This window comes from Callithrix jacchus, chromosome 13 (assembly GCF_049354715.1).
Source record: "Callithrix jacchus isolate 240 chromosome 13, calJac240_pri, whole genome shotgun sequence".
NCBI lineage: Eukaryota > Metazoa > Chordata > Mammalia > Primates > Cebidae > Callithrix > Callithrix jacchus.
The window spans coordinates 9,835,812-9,852,239 of NC_133514.1; the positions used below are offsets into that span (position 1 = coordinate 9,835,812).

At 46.8% G+C, this 16,428-nt stretch overlaps 1 pseudogene; it reads left to right on the forward strand.

Moving 5' to 3' along the window:
* Positions 1-330: 330 nt before the first annotated feature.
* LOC144579035 (histone-lysine N-methyltransferase SETMAR pseudogene) lies at positions 331-8,723 on the forward strand (annotated as a pseudogene).
* The last annotated feature ends 7,705 nt before the right edge of the window (positions 8,724-16,428 follow it).

Consider the following 16,428-nt stretch of genomic DNA (forward strand, 5'->3'; position numbering starts at 1 on the left):
TTATTTGTGACAGTGAGGGCTGCTGGTGTTTCAGCTCAATGCCACTAGACCCATTCGATGCCTAAGGATTGAGTTCTCAGGTGTGGACTGAGGTCTGGTGGCACGTGGAGCACAGACCTTCACAGGATTCCAGCAGTCCCCGGCTTTCCAGCTGGGGTACAAGTTCTGACCAGGGCAGTTTTGCTCTAGCAGCTCTTGGGCTTCGAATCCTGAGTGTGACAGCAGCCCCACAACCACGGGAACATAAGATACCAGACATCTTCTCTGGTAGAGCACTGACATCTTATCACTCAGGGCTTCCTTCCAGATGCTTCCATATTGACATCGATCATGGGTAAGCTTTCACCCACATTTCTTCAGAGTCTTTCTCCACCATTAACACAGGCTATGTTTGGGAATGATGCTTCCATGTGGTTGTCAGCTAATGTAGTCTATGTTCACTAGTGTGAAGGCTTCTCTTTGTTTAGTGACTCAGTCTGTGCCTGGGTCTTGGAGCAGTAATCCCTACACCTCCAGGGAGGGGTGAGTGGGAGACATTAGCTACCTTTCCAAGTAGTAAGAGCTGGAGCTTCTGCTGGAAGCTGCTAATCAAGATGGGAGGTGTGGTGCAGAAGAAGCATTTTGGGCCTGCTGGGTGCATTTGGGCCTGGGCCTTCAGTCCTCAGGGGATCACAGCATGCTATCCATCCACAATGCATCATCCACTAAATGGTTGATATTGAGACGATGGACCTCTTATGACAATAAGAGGCATTCTCATTCCTGGAGAAAATGTGAATGATGTTATCTCTAAGGGAAAAAGAACCTGACACTTCTGTGATTACCAAGGTCTTCACCATGATGGGTCTGGCCTAACTGTGCTGAGGCGCTGGTGGCCATGAGGTAGAGAGTTAAGACAGTTAGGACTCTCTGAAGGAGCTTCGTCCTCTTGGGGTTCCATAGCCCATGCCACAGCTTCCATCGGATTGACTTTAGGAGGCCGCTGTCCTGCTTGAGGAAGCTGGTGGCTTGGGGCGATGGGCCAAGTGAGAGTTCCCTAAACTGTCATGCTGTGAGGCCCATTTCTATGTCACTGCTGCCCTGAATTGGGAGCCTAGGTCTTAGTCGATGATGTTGGGTGGTTTTCAAGAGGGAACTGTCACAGCAAGAGAGCACCTGCCACACCAAGGGTCTTGGGTCAAAAGAGTCCCTGGAAGTGCGGTGGATGTGTGTCTGCTTCTGCACAGCAGAAGGTGCTGGCTGTGGTGGGAGGGGCCCCCTGAAGTCAGTGTGCTGAGAGGTGATGGCCCAGGAGCAAGGGAGTGCCGGCCACAGCCTGTGTCAAGCAGCGGTGCGGCATCTGCAGTCGAGCTGGAGATCTGCTGAGAGGCACCAGTGGCCTAGGGTACCCTCTAATGTGGCCACAGCCTCAAGGGGTTGAAGTTTGGGGGGCGCCAATTTGGCTTGAGGGCCAGGACGCTGTTCTCTCCACTGAACGTGCTGGTCTACCTTTTCTTCTAACCTGTCTACATTTTCAGTGTCTTCATGTGTCACCATGAAATCCTTCATTGCCACTCCAAGATAAAATGATCTCTGTCTTTTTTTTTTTTGAGACAGAGTTTGGCTCTTGTTACCCAGGCTGGAGTGCAATGGCGCGATCTCGGCTCACAGCAAACTCCGCCTCCTAGGTTGGGGCAATTCTTCTGCCTCAGCCTTTCACCTATCTCGAATTACAGGCATGCGCCACTATGCGCAGCTAATTTTTTGTATTTTTAGTAGAGAAGGGGTTTCACCATGTTGACCAGGATGGTCTCAATCTCTTGACCTCGTGATCCACCCGCCTCGGCCTCCCAAAGTGCTGGGATTACAGGCGTGAGCCACCGCGCCTGGCTGATCTCTGTCTGTCTCCTACAGTCCAAATGCTTCATGAAGCCACATTTCATCCAGGATATTTTTCTACATTTTAGAATTCAGTGTTTTTATTTTGTTTCTTAAAGGTATGCTATTACAGGCACTAGACACATAGACTGCCTTACCTCAGTAGGTTTGTTTTTTCCTATACAGTTTAGTGATAATACAATTTTATATAATTACTTGATAATGATTATAATTCACTTATTCATAATGAATTTATTGATCCCCTGCTTCGTGTTAGGCAGTTATCTATGCACTGTGATATAACCATGAGTGAAACATGCCTCTCCCCTTCTATTGTAGAAAGTTAAACATTACAGAGAGTCAGTGAAATGTACAGAAGGTGACATGGTTACAATTCTACAGTTAGCTGGAGGTCACTAGGGGGAACTTGTTGCAATTTAAAATTGAGAAATGGAGAAAGACCTCAATGACAAGGTGGAATTTTAGCTGAAAGTCCCAGGTCTGGGCAGTGAGTTGGGTGCCCTTCCATGGGTGGTGCAGATGCCCCCAGATGGAGTCAGCCCGGCCCACACCACAGTTTGGAACAATATGGGAAGGAACGTATGACTGCATGACTTTGAATCAGTGGCAGCTCTTAGAAACCACTGAAGGCTCCTGGCCTTCATCCCATGAATCCCAATATGTTTCCATCACCGTCTAAACAAGAGGAAGAGCTCAGAACATTTCTCTGTGTCATTTCTCAGGCCTACCGTGTCCTCCTGGGACCTGTATTGGGCTCTCCAGCTGTGTGGTGTCCCAAAGGGTTGCCTGGACCCCTGAGCTGCCTCTTCAGACAGGCAGAGCCTCAGTCCAGGACCAAGACCATCTCAGAATCTGCATGGGGTGGATGCGGAAAACACCTGCATCCTTCTCCTGGGCTCTGGGCATTTGCTGTTGATGCTGGTGGTCGCAGCAATGTCAGGGTCATGAGATGATTGAGTCAGAAATGGTGATTAGCCCCTTGAGACACCGTCCTTTCTTTAAAGCCTGTAATCTTTCTGTGTCACTCAAACTCCCTGGGGCACTTTAACCGTGAGCACCTGCTGAGAGTAGCTGTGTCTGGAATACAGCCTTTTCCCCAAACACGTACATCCAAGTCCCCAGAAGCAACTACCAGATCCAGAGTAAGTACGATGGGCTCACACTGGACTCTTCCAGCTGGGGGTCATGTCCTGAGAGGACATTTGCAGGACACATTGGACAAGGGTTCAAGGAGACTGTGGGAATCAGGGAAGGGGAGGACAGACAGAAGGAAGGGTCACATCACACCCCAGGGACATCAGCCTGGCCCTCAGGGACCTCGGGGTTAGGCAGTGACCCTATCCTCTTGGAGGGGAGGAGGAAGACAGGCTCAGGAAGCTGCAGACCTCACGTGTGCTGTGCCTGGTGGGGAGGCTGCAGTTGGAGGGAGGACAGCAGGGGGCGCTGTGGCCTTCCCAGCAAATGCTCTGAGCATCCCCCAAAACACTCCTGGTTCATTCCCTTTCCAGAGACCTGGTTTTCTGCTGACCCACTGATGTGCAGGATGTTTTGGGAATTAGAACCTCAGTGCCCTGCAGCACCAGCAGGGACTTGGGTGACTTGGAGATCTCTTGTTCCTCCCTTCACTTTTCCTGATGCCTTAGAAGCAGTATTTTCCAGGAAGAACCAGATTCTGTGTAGCTTTAAGAGAGTTCCTGCCACCCAGAGCCATGGAGCAATTGTGTGCACGCGCTTTCTACGTGTGCAGACAACTCCGTGTGTTTGACAGCTAGATATTAGTAGATATGGCGGGAAAATACTCTTAATGAGGACATTCTGGCGAGGTGGCCCTGTGCTTTCTGTTCTACTCATCACATCTTTGTGAAAGCCACTTCCACTTTAATTGCATTTTTATTCCCCATGGAGCTGATACTTTGTCAGGTCTAAAAAGCAGATATGCGATCCAGAACTGCTCAGGACAACTCAAACACTTCTGGAAAGAACGTGCTGGCTTTTCCTGAGGAGAAGCAATGTTATGGCCATGTGAGCTTGAAACTGACAATGATGGTGTCGGGAACACTTAAGCATGGTCTTTGCTTGAATCTAGTCCCAATGAGGCGGAGTGGAAAGGCAGAGCAGTAGGTGGGCAGCGTCATTTGAGCTTTCCTAACACTGTGTGTCTGAGGCTGCTGTTCATCTGCGATCTTCCTAGGATTGGAAGTGTCTTTTGTTTAACATGCAGAATTTAGGTTCTGGTACCTGCATCTGACCATCCTGACTAAGACACGTATCGAACATTACAGAGGTGCAAACACAGAAAACTTGCTACAAGGACTTTGTGAGAGGTGAAGAAAGGAAGCCGGGGACCAAGTACAGGCATAATGAAAGTTATCTTCCTGGTCGGAAAGCAAGTTATGAACTTGTTTCTTCTGTTCTGCAGGCTCAGAGGCAGCAGAACTTGTATTGGATCCTATCAGAGGCGCAAGTTCCATACTCGCTTTCTTCAAGGAGACAGACTCCTATTCTGTAAGAGCATCGCAAGCGGGTCCTTGCCTGGGGACACATAGAGCATCAGGCATTAGGACTGTGGTCAGACAGGGTGGTAAGGAGAAGCCCTGTGCAGTTACCTCCTGGGGACACATAGAGCATCAGGCATTAGGACTGTGGTCAGACGGGGTGGTAAGGAGAATCCCCGTGCAGTTACCTCCTGGGCTGATCGCGTTCAACATGGTGGCCAGATCACAGCAGCAGCAAAATCAGCCCGTCAACAGGAATCAATGTACACTGCAGTGCTGCTCACAGGTAGGATTAGAGACCTGTTCTCATTCACTCACGTTTTCATGCTCCTTCCCCATCACCCAGGTATCTGATCACACTCTTAGACCTGTCCCCAGTTTCTAAAACTCCTCTAATAGACAAAGTGAACTGTATTTCTTCAAAAGTGGCCTCTCACCAATGATGCAGGGGAGATGGCCCAGGATGCTTCTGCAGAGCATAAAATAAGTGTGAGTCTCAGAATTGTCAGAAAATCCAACATCTTTGGAGAAAAGTCATTCGTGGAATATCAACTGGTTCCTTCCTTGTACTCTGCACATGAGGAAATTGAGGCCTGGGGAGGTGTTCACAGAAGAGAAACACCCAGCTGTTGTGTCTGATCCTAGAGGTGCCTCGTTTTTCCTCTCTAGAACGAGCCAGCTGTTGGGTCTGATTCTAGAGGTGCCTGGTTTTTCCTCTCTAGAACGAGCCAGCTGTTGGGTCTGATTCTAGAGGTGCCTAGTTTTTCCTCTCTAGAGGGAGCCAGCTGTTGAATCTGATTCTAGAGTTAGCTGTTTATTTTTCTCTCGAAAGAGCCAGCTGTTGGGTCTGATTCTAGAGGTGCCTGGTTTTTCCTCTCTAGAAAGAGCGAGCTATCGAGTCTGATTCTAGAGGTGCCTGGGTTTTTCTCTCTAGACTCCTAGCTCCGCAATGCTGGAATATCTCACCTGAAGCTCTAAAACCTGAGCTTGCATCCCATGTGAAGGAGAGGGCAAAGTCACAGTCCTCTGCCACAGGCTGTTCCTGGGCTGCAATCTTGTCAGCTCTTGCCGGGGATGGCTGAGCCTGGGCCTGAAGGGCCACCAGGAGAATGGCAGCAAGGATGGCGAGGGTCCTCATTGTGGCTGGAGTCACCTGCAGAAGGAAGAGCAGGATCGACTGTGTGGGGAGTGAGGAGTCAGCCTGGATTTATAGGTCTGCTGGGAGAAGGGCTGAGACAGATGCTGCAGTGAGAGGAGGTGTGCATGTGATGGGTGGGGGCAGGGCTGCCCTTGCCCTCCAGGTCTTCTTTGTGTTCTGCTGTTTTCCCAGCTTTCCTTGTGGCCGTGAGACTTTATGTTTAGAGTGTCTGGACTGGGTCCAGGCTGATAGGGAGGCTGAGGACCCTGATTTACTTTTCTGTTGGCCATCTACTTGAATATTTTCTTTTTGATATTGAAAAATATAAAGAAAACAAAATTTCATTTATAAGTTGGGGAACAAATGCCTCTTATTTTCTGAAGATGGGCCCTGCCACTCTCTGGAGCCCCAGACCAGAACCCGATATTGTGGAAAGTTAAACCAGTGCAGAATTCAGGGGCATTTCCACCCTCAGGGAGAGGTTATAGGGTGTGTAGCCTCCTCCTGGGGCCAGTGTGAAAAGAACAAAATGACTTTTTCAGGCTAAGGCCAAATGAGCTCATTAAGACACTAGGTCAAGAATAAGTAAAACTAAAGTGAAATGGTGGGTTAATGTTAAGAAATGAATGTCATTTGTAAAATTTGTACCATTAACATATCTATGTGTACTTTAAGAAATATCAAAACGTTTGACATGTCTGTCGCCCTCTTTTAGAATCTTTGATATTGTTTTAATTATAAAATCTCTTTTTCTTTTTTTTTTTTTTTTTGTTGAGATGGAGTCTCGCTCTTTCTCCCAGGCTGGAGTGCAAGAGTGATCTCGGCTCACTAAAACCTCAGCTTCCGGGTTCAAACAATTCTCCTGCCTCAGCGCCGACCCCAGTAGCTGGGATTACAGGCATGCCCCACCATGCTCGGCTAATTTTGGTTTCTTTTCAGAGATGGGGTTTCACCATGTTGACCAGGCTGGTCTGGAACTCCTGACCTCAGGTGATCCACCTGTGTCGGCCTCCCAAATTATATCTTGAATCATGCAGCTGGAACAACAGGTGGAAAGGGTAACAGGCTCCCATCTGTTCCCTCAGCCCTGCAGTTCTGCTCCTGGAAACCACCACTTCCCAATTTTACACATTCTTCCTCACTTGCTTTTTCCTTCTAATGCTATGTCTTGCACACGTTGTGTATCAAAACTCAAAGAACATCATTACAATTATGCCCTATACTATTCCAGCTTTCGCACAAGCCATCACTTTACTATTTTTATATTGTGTAAATGTTGTCAAGTTGTTATAATCTGTGTATTTCTAAGCTTTGGCGTGACAAGTTTAGACAGCAATGAATATAATTTTATAGTCATCAGTTTGCCCGTAAATGACAATATCTTTGTAATATGTTTTTAGAAAGAGAATTGCCGGGTTAAAGATTGTGTCTTAAGTATTTTGAAATTGTTGCTATGTTGTCCTCACTAAAGTTTGTTCTATTTACTGAAAACAAAAGTCACCCCGACTGTTGCCCAGTGGAATTTCTTTTAGAAAGCCCTGGTTGGTGCAAAAGTAATTGCAGTATTTGTATCGTTGAAATTTGCTGGTTGATAATGGAATACATTCTTAAATAAAGGTGGTTACATTTTAGACCATTTTAATGCACATGTGTCACTTTACGCTTTTTTGCTGGTAACTTACTAGTTGCTGTCTATTTTTTATTTATTTATTTATTTATTGAGATGGAGTTTTCGCTCTTGTTAACCCAGGCTCGAGTGCAACGGCGCCATCTCGGCTCACTGCAACCTCTGCCTCCTGGGTTGAGGCAATTCTCCTGCCTCAGCCTCCTGAGTGGCTGGGGTTACAGGCATGCCCAGCTGATTTTTTGTATTTTTAGTAGAGACAAGGTTTCACCATGTTGACCAGGATGGTCTTGATCTCTTGACCTCGTGATCCACCCACCTCGGCCTCCCAAAGTGCTGGGATTACAGGCTTGAGCCACCGTGCCCAGCGCTATTTTATATTTATTTTACTGTGGAAATGATCTTAGACAAAATGCAAATTCGAGCAATTATTTTATTTTAGTTCAAAATGGGTCATAAAGCAGCAGAGATAACTCACAACATGAACAACGCGTTCGGCCCAGGACAACACATTTTGACCCACTGCACCGCTGCGCTGAGCAGCACACAGGGCCGTGGTGCTTCGGGAAGTTTGCAAGGATGACCTTGAGGATGAGGAGCACAGTGGCCGCCCATTGGAAGTTGACCACGACCAGCGAGAGCATTCATTCAAGCTGACCCTCTTACAACTACACGAGAAATTGCCAAAGAACTCAACGTCAACCGTTCTGCAGTTGTTCAGCATTTGAAGCAAACTGGAAAGGTGAAAAAGCTCAGCAAGTGGGAGCCTCATGAGTTGACAGAAAATTTAAAAAATCGTCTTTTGGAAGTGTTGCCTTCACTTATTCTATGAAACAACAAATCATTTCTCAATCGGGTTATGACATGTAACAAAAAGTGGATCTTATACGACAGCCAGCGGAGATCAGCTCAGTGGTTGGACGGAGAATAAGCTCCAAAGCACTTCCCAAATCCAAACTTGCACCAAAAGCAGGTCATGGTCGCTGTGTGGTGCCCTGTGGCCAGTCTGACCTACTACTGATTCAGCTTTCTGAATCCCCGAGAAACCATTGCATCTTCAAAGTATGCTCAGCAAATTCATGATATGCACCAAAAACTACAACAGCTGTAGCCGACATTGGTCAACAGAAAGGGCCCAATTCTTTTTTACCTAATACCCAGTGGCACACCACTCAACCAGTGCTTCAAAAGCTGAACGAATTGGGCTGTGACGTTTTGCCTCATCTGCCATATTCACCTGACCTTTCGCCAACCGACCACCACCTCTTCAAGCATCTGGACAACTCTCTGCAAGGAAAGTGCTTTCACAGCCAGCAGGATGCACAAAATGCTTTCCAAGAGTTCACTGAATCCTGAAGCACAGATCTTTACACTACAGAAATAAACCAACTTATTTTTCGTTGGCAAAAATGTGTTGATCGTAATTGTTCCTATTTGGATTCACAATGCTGTGTCTGAGCCAGTTATAATGATTTAAAATTCATGGTCCAAAGCCCCAATTACTTTTGTACCACGTAATGCTTACCAATTGTCATTGCCCTTCCTTCCTGCCCACATGTTCCTCTAGGAATACTTGATGTCTTAGACTCTCTTGCAGCTCAGTGACCACTGAGCTCTGTCTGACCAATAAGAGGTAATCCCTAAGAGGGATACTCTTTAAAATAATGAAGGGAATTTCTGTGTTTGGGTTATATTTTTTGTGATTCTTTTATGTGTTCTTCCTTATTTCTTTTTGGATCATGGAAGCGCTTGGACTTGCACCAACAGCTGTCTTTTACCACAAAGATAATTCCTTCATATGGATGGAGGAGCAGGAAGATACAAGACTCCTTGGTTCCTGAGGCCACGGTTGTGATATTGCACCCACTCCTGTTTGCCCACATCTGACTGTGTCACGACTTAGGAGAAACACGATCTTACTTTGGAATCCACTGTTCGTTTGGTTTCCTGGTCTTTGTGGCTGAAAGCAGCTGATACCTGCATTATAGAGCTTTCAAAATCATTTCCGACGTGCAAAGTAAAATTTGATGTCCTGGTGGAGTCTTGGTTTACATTTTTCATAAAAATTAGGGTCAAAATGATTTAATACCTAAGAAGCACTTGTATTTATTTTCCCTGAAGTATCTTTTTTTCTACTTTCTTGGCCTTTTCATTTTTTGATTGCTAGCATCTCTTTACATAGTTTGAAATTGACTCTGTCATATGTATTCGAAATAATTTTAGAGTTTGTCATTCTCTATATAATTTCTTTTGATGTGCAGTTATTTTTATGTAGATTTAAAATTCATTTGTCAATTTCTGAGTTTTGTGTCTTTCCCAGCTAACCTTGTAAAATTCTGTCTTGCGTGTGTTAGTTTATGCTCTGTGCTGTGAGTCAGGGTGGCCTCTCCATCTGCTGCCACTCACCCTGAGGGGGCTGTGCCATCCCAGGGAGGGCTATCTAAATCCATACCAATCAAACATGTGAATGGCACATATGGAGGCCCAGAATATATGTAGAAAACATGCCCATAGATGGAGCTGTTAGATCAGAGAAATTTCAAAGTGACATGGGGGCCACAAAGGTACTCTGTGTGGTCTATTTCAACTCCTCTTCTGTTCCACTGTGCTGTGCCTCAGTCCTCCCCAAAGTATGCACATTTCAGTGTAAGCACAGAACTCCATTTCTGAAGCCCCTTCTCTCTGGTCTTGCACCTGACTGACTTGTACACCCTGGGAGTTCATGTCTCTTTCCTTCTCAGAGACGTTCAGATCCTGCTTCTGCACAGGAAGGGCTGGACTCAAGGATGAATCACACCCATGGGGACCTGTTCTTGCTACAATCTCATGCATCTGTAGACCCAGATGGGTGCATCCTTCTGGCCGTATCAATATCTGAGAGCCCAGTTTGTGGAGAGGTCAACAGTAATCCTTGCCACCATTTCCTGAGAGCAATAAATCTCTTTACTCAATAATGAGGATCAATGGGAATTCTGACAGATGGCATCTGCTAATAAACCTGACTTCATCTACATAAAGGGTGTGGGCCAAAGATGAGATCCCAGGTGTTTCACATGAAATCCCAAAGAAGCGGCTTTCAGAGGCGTATGCCAAGGAGAGCCTGTGAGGCTCACTTAAGACTCTCAGTCAGCAAATATCCCTGGAGCATCAGCTGCTGTCAGGTTCTAGGCTCAGAACACAAATAGCAAAGAAACTTACAGAAGCCAGCACTGCCGAATTCAGAGAAATACAGAGTACAGGGCCTGAGTGAAGTATATGGAGTCTGCAACAGCCTTGTTGATCAGTCACTTTTGACTTTGATTAAGGTAAATAATCTATCTAATGTTCATTTCTCTCTTTGATGTATGTTTCTGAAAAAGATTGTAATGGTAACAGGGAGTAAAAGGATTCATGTGACTATGAGTTATTATAACGGATGAGTATTTCTTAGTAATCAATTGGTATTAGCCAATACTACTACAGTAAATATGTGTTTTGACAATACTGTCTGGCCTATAGGAGTTATCCAGCTGATAACACTTCTATGAAGTCACAAATGCTGCCTTCAATCCATCATAAAGGGAAGAGCACCTTAGTGTCCTTATTTTAAGGAACACCGTAGTTTGGTTCATAGGATCAATGTGTTGCCTCCAACGATAAAGGTTCGTCATCACCAAAGCTAGGTTGGAATCCCAGGCTGCCTTTTCCAAACCTCTTCCTTGCTCCTGGCGTGGGTCCCCAGCCTCTGGGCTCAGAACCAGTGTCAATCTGTGGCCTTTTAAGAACTCAGCCACACAGCAGGAGGTGAGTCATGGACAAATGAGAATTACTGCCTGAGCTCTGCATCCTGTCTGATCAGCAGTGGCATTCAGTTCTCATAGGAGTGTGGACCCTACTGTGAACTGTGCGTGGGAGGGACCTAGGTTGTGTGCTCCGTACGAGAATGTAACTAATGCCTGATGATACGAGGTGGAACAGGTTCACTCCAAAACCACCCCCACCCCCACCCATGGAAAAATTGTCTTCCACCTGTCCCCGGTGCCAAAAAGGTTGTCCCCAGTAAGTGCCTAACTAAAGTCAAGTGACACTGTGGAAGAGGTGTCCCCAGTTAAGTGTCTAACTAAAGTTAAGTGACCCTGTGGAGCAACAGAGGCTTCATGCCCTTTTTGAAGGCGGACAGGACCGGAGCAAGGAGGGAAGTGAGAGAGCAGATTCCAGTGTGGAGAGGAAACATGAAGACATTCAGTGGGATGCTGTGTAGACTGTGCTCACTGGCAGGAAGGCCGTCAACCTGGGGGACAGCAAGTGAGTTTGGACTGAAATTGTGGATGGGAAGCTTCCTGGAGATGTTCTAGACACAGCTTCACATCTTGAGGATGAGAGCTTAAGAACCGTAGTGGGTGAGTGGAAATGAAAGGACCAAGCACGCTTTCTGCTGTGCTTCCATGCCCTGTAGGGCTTCGGAACCACACTATGGAAGCCCTACAGTGAGACAGGGATGCTGTGTCCTGGGATAATCACACGTTGAAAACGTGGCCCACCTCTGATTCATTCTTTATGGTTTGATCATGTGAGTGGGTTATTTAAAATGCCTAGTAGGTCTTCAGTGAACATACAGAGCATGGTTTTTAGATAATTATTTCTGGGTCTTATCTGAGGCTGAGCAAGTTGCCCTGGTTGTCTGGAGACCCTCACACCTCTCCCTGCTTTCTCTGTCCCTGGGGTTTGCAGCTGTCATTACCCACCCTGGGCTGCAGTAGCAGAAGCCACAGGTGGTGCTCCCAGTGGAGGACGGGATGCTCCGTTCTCATCTGTCCGCTTCCGTGGGATTGATGGATGTTTCTCAGCACTTCAGCCTGAATTCGCTCCATTCTTCTGTGTCGCACAGTAATTCCTCTAAATTAAGTGGAGGTTGACCGTGCATATTTTTTGTCCCAATGCCATTTTCTTTGCCTAGAATACTGCTTTACCTCTTTTTTTTTTTTTTTTTTTTTTTTGAGATGGAGTTTCACTCTTAATACCCAGGCTGGAATGCAATGGTGCGATCTCGGCTCACTGTAACCTCTGCCTCCTGGGTTCAAGCAATTCTCCTGCCTCAGCCTCCTGAGTAGCTGGGATTACAGGCACGTGCCACTATGCCCAGCTAATTTTTTGTATTTTTAGTAGAGACGGGGTTTCATCATGTTGGCCATGGTCTCGATCTCTTGACCTCGTGATCCACCCACCTCGGCCTCCCAAAGTGCTACGATTACAGGCGTCCCTCTTCTTTTTAATGTATTATGCTAATATCTTATACATTTCAGTTAAAGATATATCAGGAACTGTTTTCTTGCTACTACAGGCCAAAATGCCTAGTTTCTTCATTAGAAAGTAGTAATGCTTCACGAAGCCATATTTTACCCGTGATATTCTCCTATGTTACTTTTAAATGATTTTTATAGGAATGCTGTCATATAGACTAAACACATCGGCTGCCTTATCCCCATAGGTGTCAGGCTTATTCTATGAAGTTTTATAACAATGTCATTTTGTAATAAGATGTGGTGTTAGACAGGATTACTTAACTGAATCATAATGAAGTTGCTGATCTCCTACCATTTGTTAGGGAGTCTTCTGTGCACTGTGCTCTGACAATGAGTGACACGTGCCGCTCACTTCCTGGAGTAGGAAGGCAAACGTTACAGAAAGCAGGTGAAATGTACAGAATGTGAGATGGTGTGAAATTCTACAGTTTAAAATGAGAGAAGGAGGGGATTGAGGTTTCCAGGGGGAACTAGTTGCAATTAAAAATTGAGAAATTAGCATATCCTTCAGTGGCAAAGGGAAGCTTTGGCAGAGGCACCAGGACCTGGGGTGGAAAGCAGGTGGAGTTCTGGGTGAAGAGCAGAAGCCCCGTGATGGAGTGAGCCCGGCCCAGTGGACAGTTAGGAGAAATATGCAGAGTTACAACAAGGACCACGTGACTTCAAGTCAGTGGCAGTCACAGGAACCCAAGGAAGGTTGCCTGGCCATTGCGCTCTCAATCTTAATATGTGTCCTGCCCTGTCTAAAGAAGAGGTAGAGCTGGGACCATTTCTCTGTCAGACATAGACCCTCTATACAACCTAAGATCTGTATTGGGTCCCCCAGCTGTGCAATGTGTCAGTGGGATCCCTGAGCTGTCTCTTTGGACAGGCAGAGCCTCAGTCCCGGGCCAAGACCTGCTCAGAATCTGCAGGAGGTGGATAGGGGAACAGCTGCTCCTTCCTCCTGGGGTCTGGGCATTTGTGGTTGGTGTTGGTGGTCACAGAATTATCTGGGCCATAAGATGATTTAATGAAGAAAGGTGAATAATCCATTTGAAACACTGTCTCTTTCTATGAAGCCTGTAATCCCTCTGCCCCACTCAGACTCCTTGGGACATTTTACCAGTGACCACCCGCTATAAGTAGCCATGGCTGGAATATCGTTTCTTTGTCAAACTCGTGTTTTGAATTCACCAGTTGCAACTACCAGATCCAGAGACAATACGAGGCACTCACGCAGGACTCCTCCCCGGGCTGTGTGGTCCTGTCCTGAAAGGCCGTTTGCAGAACATGTTGGACAAGTGCTCGGGGTCAATGAGAATCAGGGGAGAAAAAATAAGAACAAACAGGAGGAAGAGTCACATCTCACCCCAGCAAGATGTCAGCCTGGCCCTCAGAGACACCGGGGTTAGGCAGTGACCCTGTCTCCTGGAGGGGAGGAGGAAGACAGGCTCAGGAAGGTGCAGACCCCACAGGTGCTGTGCCTGGTTGGGAGGCTGCAGGTGGAGGCAGGACAGCAGAGGACGCTGTGGCCTTCCAGGCAAATGCCCTGTGCATCTCAGGGGGCGCTCCTGGTTCATTCCCTTTCCCCAGACCTGGTTTCTTGCTCACCCACTGATGTGCAGGATGTTTGGGGTATCAGATCCTCAGCACCCTGCAGCAGCAACAGGAACTGAAGGTTTCTGATGAAATGTTTTTTTGTCTCTTTATTTTGCTCGTTGCCCCTTTGAGGCTGTATTTTCCAAGCAGAATCAGGTTCTCAGCAGCTTTAAGGCAAGCCAGGAGAGTGCGCGCTGCAAAGTGCAGTGGAGCATTTGTGCCTGTGCCTTTTCTAGGAGTGGAGACGACTTTATGGGTGTGGGATCCAGGTCGTAGCAGACGTGGCTGGAAGTGTGTTTAAGGAGGACGTCCCAGTGTGGGCTGCTTCGCTTTCTGTTCCACGCATCCCGCCTTCGCTAACCATCCATTTCCCTCTTAAAGCTGCCTCAGTGGATCTCATGTAACCCTATGTCTTAAAAGGCAGATGTATAAGCTGGGATTGTTTCAAGAATGATCTTCAATTCTTTAGCACAGAGGATGGTGGTTTTTCCTGAGAAGGAAAGATTTTGTGACTGCGTGGACTTTAAGCTGACACTGATTATTTGCCCAGCACATGCCAGTTCTTTGACAGTGGATCCAGAGAAAGTGAGGCAGAGTGAAAAGGCAGAGCAGTGGATGGGAGATCGGTGTTGTCATTTGGACCTTCGTTTCAATTTTGGTCTGAAGCCCAAATTCCTGTCTGAAATTCCTAGAACTGGGAATGTTATTTTGTTCGAAAATTTGATATATGTTTCTGATATGTGTATCCCAAGAATGTTGACATAGACACACATGACACATGAAAGAGGCGTAAACACAGAGAGCTTGTTAGAAGGCATTTATTTGGGATGAGGAAAGGAAACGGAGGACACGGTACAGGAGTGACAAGGGTGTCTTAAACTCTCAAAATAAATCGGGAGCTTATTTTTATTTGGAAACTCGGTGGCAGCATAATCTACCGCGACGGGAGCAGGCCCCAAAATCAAATTCTCTGGCACGGCAGCGTCCTCGTCTGCAAATGCAGGCTGATTCTCTTCCTGAGCCTGGGGACGCGCAGAGAGAATGAGAAATCGATCACCAAGGTCAGCAGTGGGTGGTAAAGGGAATCTTGGGAAGTCACGTGCTGGCTGATGGGGAATGTTGGCTGCATTAGGGCCAGTAGCACAAGCAACCTCAGTCAACAGGAAAACTACACAGAAGAGTGCTGGTCACACAGGATTCCATTCACTCATTCTCTTTTGCTCTCATTTCACTGCTTCTGCCCCATTACACGCACACAGCTGAACACACTCTGTGGCCTGGCTCTGCTTTTTCAAGACTATTCTACAGATACAGCAAAATATTATCCTTGTAATTAAGTCCACTTGTTTAGATCCAGAAAGAACTAGTCAGATGGTCTCTTCATATCTTAAACCTACTGAATTTCACAGACATATCCTGGAATCAAGTCTTTATTTTTTACTTTTGTTTTTTCTAAGGTTGAAGCATTATTTAAAAAACAAAGGAATGAAAGAATGACTACTCGACAGGCTGAGCAACCTCAAGTCTGTTAGGCTTATTTGGCTCTCTATTCGATTTATAAATGAGAAAATCAAGGCCCAGAGCTGCTAAGTTAAGCCACCTCAGTGACATCCACCACTGAGACTCCATTCCAGAGCCCGATTCCTGTTTGTCCCTCTAGACTCGGCAGCTCTGCGTTCTGGCTTCTCTCACCTGAAAGCTGACGTGCGGCATCTTCATCCCATACGAAGGAAACAGACGCTTCCTGAGTGTCTGCTCCAGGCTGCTCCTGGGCTGCAACCTCGTCAGCTCTTGCCTGGAGTGGCTCCGCCTGGGCCTGAAGGACCACCAGGAGAACGGCGGCAGCGAGGAGGGCGAGGGTCCTCATGGCTGGGGTGACCTGGAGGAGGGAGAACAGGAGTGGATGTGCGGGGAGTGAGGAGTTAGCCTGGACTTATTGCTCTGCAGGGAGAAGGCTCAGAGACAAGAAGCCTAGAAACTTCTGAGTGAGCGGAGGTGTGCGTTTCGTTGGAGATTGTGTGGGATCCCACTGGTCTCCACGTCCCTCTTTTCCTCCTTTGCTCTCCCAGCTTTCAGTCTAGCGTGAATCTCTATGTGTAGTGTCTGTGCTGGGTTGCAGAAAATGGTGATAATGAGGATCCGGGCATCTTTTTCCTGTTTCTCACTTCATTAAATATTTACTTTTTAATATTCAACCAAAGGATAACAGCAGTGCTTTTGTTGAATAAGTTCAGGGAACAAATGTCTCATTTTCTGCAGATGGCCCCACTACCCCCTGCAGGTCTAGACTCTGGTACAGGCATCAATTCCTATCAAGTGAAGAGCCGCTTGTTGCAGGTGTCAAAGGCATTACCCCCCTCAGGGAGTTATGGGGCGAGTAGCCTCCTGTAGGGGCCAGTGTGAAAGGACCAGGACCCTGTCAGGCTGTAG